Below are 9,997 nucleotides of genomic sequence, written 5' to 3'. Positions count from 1 at the left end.
GAAGTGCATCCAGTTTTTTCCGTAACTCTATCAACTTTCTTGCACATGCTGTGTGGGTGAAATGATGATACCATGCCAACTTTCAACCTTTTCGAGTTCATTTGTAGTGCTTTTCAATTTTAGGGTCTTATAGCTCAAAATAATCAGTAAATACATGGAAAATAACAAATGAAGTCAAAAAGGGTTGAAGATTGATGATGTGGCTTTGAATGGTGCATTTTGAACACAGAAAAACTATGGAGTTCAAATAAGTTCTAAAAAATGAAATCCCTTTGTAACAGACGAGTTTGCGTATGAAACCCTGATACTTCGAAAGAGATTGTCCGTTTTGTACGCAAAGTGCATCCAGTTTTTGTCGTAACCCTCTCTACTTTCTTGCACATGCCATGTGGGTGAAATGATGATACCATGCCAACTTTCAACCTTTTCAGAGTTCATTTGTAGTGCTTTTCAATTTCAGGGTCTTATAGCTCAAAATAATCAGTAAATGCATGGAAAATAACAATTATCATAAAATAAAATAAATAAGTAATTAGAAACAGAATAAAATAAACTTTAATAAAATATATAAGTAGAAACAAAATATGATAAAATAAAATAAACTTTAATAACATAACTTAAATTTATGAAACTAAAATTATCAACGTATTTTCTGTTCAAAACGTTATAAGCAACCTCTAGTATTATTGAAACTAAAATTATATAAAATTGATGCAACTAAAATTATCAAAGTATTTTCTGTTCAAAATCATTAAAAGCAAAAAGAATTTTTATAAAGAACTTTTTTTGTTAGAAACTTTAGTAGCATAAAGAATTATCATAAAATAAAATAAATAAGTAATTAGAAAAAAAATAAAATAAAATAAATAAGTATTTTGTTGTAAGTAGAAACAAAACAAAACAAAATAAATAAAGCAAAAAAGAAAACAAAAAACTAGGAAAAAATTGCCACCTACTGGGCCACCACGGCCTGAATACGACTAGAAACCCATCCATGGGCCAGGATTCAGGCCCGCAGCAGGGCCAGCAGGCCCATCAGGCATAGCAGTAACAAGTAGGCCCGTAAGCCTGCAATGGAGAGGAGGTTGAGAGGGGTGCGGCAGTGGGGCTTAGAAACCACTGCGCGCCCCTGTAAACTACGGAGGTGGGACTAAACTCCCACCACCACGCCGCTGTGCAAGGGCATGCCACCAACCGGGACTAAAGAGGTGTATTAAAACCGGTTCTTGGTAACAACCGGGACAAATGCCCCCTCTTTAGTCCCGGTTGGTGCCACCAACCGGGACCAAAGGCCTCTGCTTCCCGCCCTTTCGTCTGCTGAAAAAAGACCTTTGGTCCTGGTTGGTGGCACCAACCGGGACTAAAGGGGGGCATTGGTCCAGGTTGGTGCCACGAACCGGGACCAATGCTCTGTCTATATATACAGCACTTAGGAAATTTAACCCCACCTCCCATTCTCCTCTCGACGCCCTGCCCCGACACCGATCGACGCCGACGCCGCTAGGCTACTGCTGCGCCGCCCTTCCCCGAGCCTGCACGCTCCCCCTAGTGAGCTCTGCCCCCTCTTCCCCTGCCCTACGCCGCCGCCCCTGCCCTGCGCTGCCGCCGCCACCCCTGCCCTGCCTTGCGCGCCGCCGCCGCCGCTGCCCCTGCGCGCTGCCGTCGCCGCCCCCAGTGAGCTCCGCTCCCCTCCCCCCTACGCCTCCGCCGCGCGCTGCCGCCCCTGCCCTGCGCTGCCACCGCCGCCGCCCCTGCCCTGCGAGTTGCCGCCGCCACCGCCCCTGCCCCTACGCGTTGCCGCCGCCGCCCCTGCCTCTGCTTCCTAGAATTTTTTAGGTTCATAGAATTTTTTTCTTTAATTTTTTTTTCATATATATAGATGCATGGATTGATGTATTTATATATATGGATGGATGGATGGATTGATGTGTATAGATTTTTTTATGTAGATATGCAAAGAAAAAGGTCTATTTTTTGGTGATATGTATGTTCATATGCTCATTTAAGAAAATGTTCATATGTTACATTTAAGAAAAAAAAGTAAATTTATGTATGTTCATATGCAAAGAATGTGCAAAGAATTATTTTTGGATGAAATGAGATGAGATGTGATGTGTTTTGTGGAGACGAGATGAGATGTTTGTGGAATTTTTTTTGTTCATAGAATTTACTAAGTTAAAACTCATATTAAAATTGTGCATGATCAAAGTCTTTTATGTATATGTTCATATTTAGAAGAAAAAGAAGAGGAAAAAGAAGAAGAAAATGAAGAGGAAAAAGAAGAGGAAAAAGAAGGAAAAAAAGGGGAGAAGAAGAAGGAATAGAGGAGAAGAAAGAAAAAAATAGAATAGAAGAAGGAATAGAGGAGAAGAAAGAAAAAATAGAATAGATTATTCTATTTTTCTTTCTTCTCCTCTATTCCTTCTTCTTCTCCTCTTTTTTTTTCTTTTTTTTCTTTCTTTCTTCTTTTCCTTCTTCTTCCTCTTCTTATTTTTAGTAAGTATTACATTATTTTATTTATAGTACGTGCTTAATTAGTAGTTGAACTAGTTGATTTAATAAAACTACTTTATTTTACTATATATAGAAATAGTTTATTTTTAGTAAGTACTACTTTATTTTATTTATAGTAAGTGCTTAGTAGTTGAACTAGTTGATTTAATAAAACTACTTTATTTTACTATATATAGAAGTAGTTTATTTTTAATAAGTACTATTTTATTTTATTTATAGTAATTAAGTGCTTAGTAGTAGTTGAACTAGTTGATTTAAGAAAACTACTTTATTTTACTATATATAGAAGTAGTTTATTTTTAGCTAGAAAATTAATAGAACTAGTTTATTTTTTTAGTTCAAGCCATTATTCTCGCATCGATGTCGACGATGCCTATCCCGCATCCTCATCGTCGACTTGGCGGAGGAGGCCGGCTTGATCAGAGGGGCCATGTCCGGGACTGGGCTCCGCCGGGCTGGTATTGGGAGGTGCTACCTTTCGGGGGGCGTAGGTTGGTGAGGAGCCAACCCGTCTTTGACCCGATCCTTGTTTGGTGGCGGTCGCGTGGGCCTGTGACGGTGCCGAGGCTTCCGGACACCGCGGAGGTGGTACGTCACCGTGTCAGCGAGGAGGACGAGCACGTCCGTCGCTACATGGTTGCGTTGGAGGGCAGGTTCGATAATACCTGGCAGCTTCTTCAGGGATCTCACTGGAGCTATGATTCTATGATGGTTCCTTCTCTTTGGGTGTCCACCGCCCGCGCCGATACCCGTCGGGCGCTACGGTTCTAGCTGTACTAGCGATGCTATATGTATGATAGTATTCGAGGTGTATTACTGATAATATTCGACGATGTACGGACGCAAGAGATGATGTAGTTTTGCTTATAATTGAATGCATCCTAATATGAATACTACTTTATTTTGTGATTTGATTTTGCTTATTGAATGCTCAAATTGGAAAACTACTCCTACTTTGAATGCTAAAATTGGAGAGCACTATGCAAGGCGTATGCATATGATTTGTTGATAGCTTATAGGGTTTTTGTTGTCGCAGAAATCTAGGAGCCCCCCTCCATCATCCCCGCCATCGTCCCCGTCACCGACCCACTCCGACCTCGAGGTGAGACCAGCCAAATCCTTTTTTAGAAAGATAATTAAACGATATTTCGGGTTGACTTTAAGTCTGTCGAGTCTCCACCATATATGAGAGGACGAAGAATCCCGACTGTTGTCGTGGGGGTCGCTTCTCCTTCGTTCCTGTGTGTTAGACATTTTGGTGTAATGCACTCGGGGACGAATGGAGGAGCGACCATCACCAACGGTCGAATGTATACACCACATGAGCTGAGAGTTTTCAAGAAAAGACTCGACAAACCGATAGTCAACCCGTGATGAATAATAATGATCTAATTTAGTTTTTGTAGTACATATATTTAATTGTACAAGTTTAATCTTTGAATTATGAACGTAGGAAATGTCATCATTGGACGACGAAAGTCTCCCGGGGGAGTGCGGCTGGTGCCACGACGTTCGAGGTCTGTGCGACAGGCCTCACCTGGACGATGATCGACGCTTCAGCATTAAGCTCGAGGAGACCTTCGATGTTGAAACGGTACGCAACGACGACAAGTGTTTTTTTCGTAATTAAGCATGACTTCAACTATTTCAACGTGTAATTTTAATCTTTTACAATTCGAGTATAGCTTATCCCATGCCATGCAAGACGCTTTGTCTTGGAGAGGATGGATTTTGAAGACCATGAAAATTTTGAAACGAAAAAAAATTCACCTAAGGACCCATCATGAAGTGGATTTTGAAGTAAATCTATATAATGCTGAGAGCGTAACCCATTTTGGTTGCAAAAATTGGGAAGCATTTTGCAAGATGTATGGTTTTGATGAGGGTATGCTTGTCACCATGGATCTTGGTGATCCTGACATCAACCAAGACAATATGGACATTTGGGTCCTTGTTGATACGCCTCCAGTTCTACCGCTATGTGAGTTTCTCAAACATAGTTAATTATTAACTAATTTATATTGTTCATTTCAAAATAGTTGACAGCTTATTTTGATTGTTCAAAGAATGTGCGGAAGATGGCAGACAGAACCTACTACACCGATGGCTCTGAGTTAACTTATAAGAAGAAAAATCATCTGGTTGGATTTTGTACTGATCTTGAGAATTACAATATCTATTGTAAAACTCCTCAACATTATGGTCAATACGTGCCACTAGTGCACGTGTTGAACTACGGTAACTACTATGGAGATACCCTGGTAAGATTTTCTACTATTACGACATTCCTGCATCTTTTGCATACTTTTAAAACTAGTACATCATTGCTAACTATGAAGTTATTACTATATTTTTCAACAGAGAATCCCGACGGATTGTGTGCCTCATTTGATGTATGAGTATGGTAGCCTTCATGTTTTGAACATACAACCAGGTCATCCTACAAATCTCAACTGTCCATACCGGATTTCTAAAAGAACTGGAGACATGCTAATCAGAGAATGGAAAAAAATGTATGGACAGTCGTAAGGAGGTTCTTGGAAGCAAAAGGAAGCGTCGCGCAAGAATTGGAGACAGGATGATCTCCATTCTCCATAATGGAGAATCAGGGTCTATATTGTTTTATGCTATTTTACCTTAAATAGGGTATTTAGGTCCTGCCTAATACTGATGATCATGTGCTAAGAACAATTAAGTAGGGTTGGTTCAATGACTATCAGGATGATGATCGTATGACTTGTTATTAATAACGAGTAGAAGTTGTATGATGATGATTAGTATGACTTGTTATTATGATGATGCATGATGAGAGCATCAAGAGTTATTATATATCTGTGGGTGAAATGAACATGGATTGGATTGAAGTGAAGCCAACATGCATGTGGTGCATGTCGAAAGTAGTACAATTAATCCAAAATTGATCAAGTTAGGATTAGTATTACTTTCGACATGCACCACAAGTTGCCTCACTTCAATCTAAGTCCTGTTTAGACATAGCAGTATCAGTAGCACGGAGATAAGAGAGGACACATATCTCTATAGCTACCTATAACAACCTAAATTAACCCCCAAAACCCCTAAACCACCTCCTTTCAAAAAAAATACCAGCCCCTGAAATGCTGACGCGTGGAAGCTTATTGGTCCCGGTTGGTGCTACCAACCGGCACCAAAGGCCCTCTTGCCTGGGCTCGCCGGAGAGGCCACGTTGAGGCCCATCTGTCCCGGTTCGTATAAGAACAGGGACTAAAGGCGTAGGGCATTAGTAACGACACTTTAGTCCCGGTTCCCCAACCGGGACAGATGGGCCTTATGAACCGGGACAAATGGCCTTTTTTCTACTAGTGCTATGAGCTCCAACGTTTGAAAATCCAATTTTGTCATGTTCAATTGGATTGGATCGTTCACGAATAAGATGCAGCTATAATAAATGAACGTAGGAGAAGGTTAGATACAAAACAATATGACGAAAATATTACTGAAAGATATGCTGGAAAAGGGACATCATAATGTGCCTGATGCATCCTCCCATTCCCAACCAACACCAGCATATGTAGGATCGATTATCACAATTCACAACCATACCAGATATATAACTCTTAGGCCTTGCAGAACAAGATTAACCAATGAACATTTGAAAAGAAAAATACTAACAAATGAGGATGCACGCATCATTAATCCAGATTAGTACCCTATGATCAAAGCAAAAGTCATCCCAGAAAAATGATTAAACACATGGTTGTAGCATGTTCAAAATCCCAGATAAGATGCATATCAACATTACCCCTTACGAAGCTAATTAAGATAGACATAGTTCTGATAGACCCTCTGGATCACTAGGCTAGATTAAATCCGGTAAACCACCTACCTTGTGCAGCAGAGGATGAACTCGAGGAGGCCATCGTGGTGCTGGGGCGCACGGCGATGGCGGAGAGTGGGCAAGGTGGAGGTGGCGGCGATGTGTAGGCAGTGGCGGCGGCGGAGCTTCCTGTCACTGTCAGCGCTAGACCTAGATCGGGTCGGGGTTTTCGGTGGGAGACTGGCAACGCGGTGAACCTCGTACTGCGTGCCGCCGGCCCCCACCTCTTTATGTAGCGCTGCGTGACAGGGGCCCGTCAATCATATTGTGGTTGGGCGCCCCCGATCAGGGCGCGGATCAGGGGCCCGGTGGGCCCACACGGAAAGAGATCAACCTAACATTCTCCCCCTTGATCTCAACTTTACTTTTAACTTTACACTTTCTAGTTTATCTGTTTCATCACATATTGATACATAGAGCATGTTTCATCGTCACGGCTTAATTGCCGTTAGAATCATACAGCTACAACATACTTTATGTTCAGAAACAAATTCTGTTCCTTTTGGGCCTATCCAGGAATCATAAGGCTTTCCCTTAAACCCATGCCGGCTAAGTGTTCCTTGAACACATTGGGTGGTAAGCCTTTCGTTAGCGGATCCGCAAGCATATCCTTTGTCCTTATATGCTCAAGACTTATAGTTTGATCCTGGATTTTATCTTTCACAACATAATACCTTATCTCTATTGTTTTGGCAGCATTACTCGACTTGTTGTTGTGAGCGTAAAATACTGCGGGCTGGTTGTCACAGTACATCTTTAGTGGTTTGTGAATACAATCTACCACTTTCAAGTCGGGTACAAATTTCTTTAGCCATATCGCCTGCCCCGTGGCTTCAAAGCATGCTATGAATTCTGCATACATCGTGGATGATGCAACTATCGACTGTTTGGAGCTTTTCCATGAAATAGCTCCCCCAGCGAGGGTGAATATGTATCCTGACGTGGATTTTCTATCATCTCTGTCCCCCGCAAAATCTGCGTCTGAATACCCTTTTATCTCTAGGGCATCACTTCTCCTGTATATTAGCATGTAGTCCTTCGTGCCTTGCGCATAACGCAATGCTTTCTTTACCATCTTCCAGTGCTCTAGGCCTGGATTCTCTTGATATCTACCGAGTACCCCGGTGATAAAAGCTAAGTCAGGGCGAGTGCACACTTGTGCATACTGTAAGCTGCCAACTGCCGAAGCATATGGTACTGCTTTCATTTGATCGATCTCATACTGGTTCTTGGGACATTGAAATTTCCCAAAACTATCGCCCTTGACTATTGGAGCAGGTGTGGCTTTACTCGCATGCATATTATACTTTTTAAGAACCTTTTCTAAATATGCTTGCTGAGATAGTCCTAAGACTCCATTGTTCCTATCTCGGTGAATTTCTATGCCCAAAACATATGATGCTTCACCAAGATCTGTTATGTCAAAATTTGAGGATAAGTATTTCTTTGTTTCTTGTAGTAGACTAACATCACTACTAGCAAGCAGGATATCATCCACATACAAGATTAGGAAAATATATTTCCCATTTTTAAACATTGCATAAATGCAATTATCCTCAATATTTTCTTTAAATCCAAAACTTTTAATCGTTTGATTAAACTTTAGATACCACTGCCGAGAGGCTTGTCTTAATCCATAAATGGATTTCTTCAGGCGGCATCCCATATTTTCCTTGCCTTCCATGATAAAACCCTTGGGTTGTTTCATGTAGACCTTTTCTTTTAAATCACCATTCAGAAATGCCGTCTTAACATCCATTTGATGTAACTCTAAATCAAAATGAGCAACTAATGCCATTATGATTCTGAAGGAATCCTTACATGAGACTGGAGAAAATGTCTCATTGTAATCTATCCCTTCTCTTTGTGTAAATCCTTTTGCCACGAGTCGTGCTTTATACTTTTCTATATTCCCTTTAGAGTCATACTTAATTTTGTAGACCCATTTACAGCCTACTGTTTTGGCTCCTTTGGGAATTTCCTCTAAGTCCCAAACATCTTTGGAACTCATCGATTTCATCTCGTCTTCCATTGCCTTCATCCACTTCGATGAATGAGGGCTTCTCATGGCTTCTTCATATGAGGTGGGATCTTTTTCCATATGAACCATTTCTGTGTTATAAACTTTAAAGTCAGTAGAAATAGCTGACTTTCTTGGTCTTGTAGACCTTCTAAGGGCCTCAGTTTCTGGCACATTTTGTGCCTCAACTTCTGGCACTTCTTCTAAATTTGCTGTTGCACCTCCCTTTCATGCTCAACAACGGGTTCAGTCGGCTCCTGACGGACAGGTTCCGGGTCTTTCCCCATAGCTGTCATGGGTGGAGTTGCAACTGGTAGTGAGAAAAATGGCTCCTGAATCATCGGATTAGGTGCATGCACCCTCTTCTCCTCAAGATCAATTTTCCGAGCTACCAAGCTCCCCCTCATCATTTCGTCCTCTAAGAAGACTGCATGTCTCGTTTCTACAAACTTTGTATATCTGTCAGGGCAGTAGAAACGAAAACCTTTTGATCTGTCTGGATAGCCAATGAAGTGGCAACTTACTGTTTTGGGATCTAACTTTGCAATGTTTGGATTAAACATTTTGGCCTCAGCAGGGCACCCCCACACCCTGAAGTGTTGTAGGGAGGGCATCCTTCCTGTCCATAGCTCGTACGGTGTTTTGGGCACCGACTTGCTTGGTACTCTATTGAGAATGTGAATGGCGGTTTTAAGCGCCTCCATCCATAATCCCAATGGCAAGTTGGAATAACTCATCATGCTGCGCACCATATCCATAAGGGTACGGTTGCGCCTTTCAGCTACTCCATTTTGCTGAGGCTCGCCCGGCATTGAATACTGGGCTACTATGCCAGTCTCCTGCAAGAACTTCGCAAAAGGTCCAGGGACTTGGCCATATGGAGTGTGTCGACCGTAGTACTCTCCCCCACGGTCGGACCTTACTATCTTTATTCTTTTATCGTGCTGATTTTCAACTTCAGCTTTGAATATTTTAAATTTATCCAACGCTTCCGATCTTTCTTTGATTGGATAAATATAACCATAGCGAGAGTAATCATCTGTGAATGTTATGAACGAGTCATATCCATCCACACTTTTCACCGGAAATGGTCCACAAATATCAGTGTGAATGATTTCTAGTGTGCCTGTGCTATGGATTGCACCTTTTTTGATTTGTTTTACGTACTTTCCTTTAATGCAATCTATGCATTGTTCTAAGTCTGAAAATTCTAACGGAGGAAGAATTTCACTTTTGACTAATCTTTCTATTCTCCCCTTCGAAATATGGCCCAAGCGACAGTGCCATAATTTCGATGAGTCAAATGTTCTTTTTCTTTTCTTTTGTTCTTTATTCGACGCAGAAACATGTTCTTTCACATTGCAAACGGAATAAACTTTTTCACGAAGTGATAACAAATAAAGCTCATCATGTAGTAAAGCATCACCCACATAAGCATTATTTAACCAAATGGCACACTTGCCATGTCCAAAATAACACTCATAATTATCTTTGTCCAAGCAAGAAACACTTATTAAGTTTCTATTACATGATGGAACGAATAAAACATCTCTAAGTAGAAGATTGAATCCATCAGCTAACTCCAAGGAGATATCACCGACAGCTTC

This window comes from Triticum aestivum, chromosome 3D (genome assembly GCF_018294505.1).
Source record: "Triticum aestivum cultivar Chinese Spring chromosome 3D, IWGSC CS RefSeq v2.1, whole genome shotgun sequence".
NCBI classification, from domain to species: Eukaryota; Viridiplantae; Streptophyta; class Magnoliopsida; order Poales; family Poaceae; genus Triticum; species Triticum aestivum.
Note: the sequence above shows the minus strand (reverse complement) of the source record.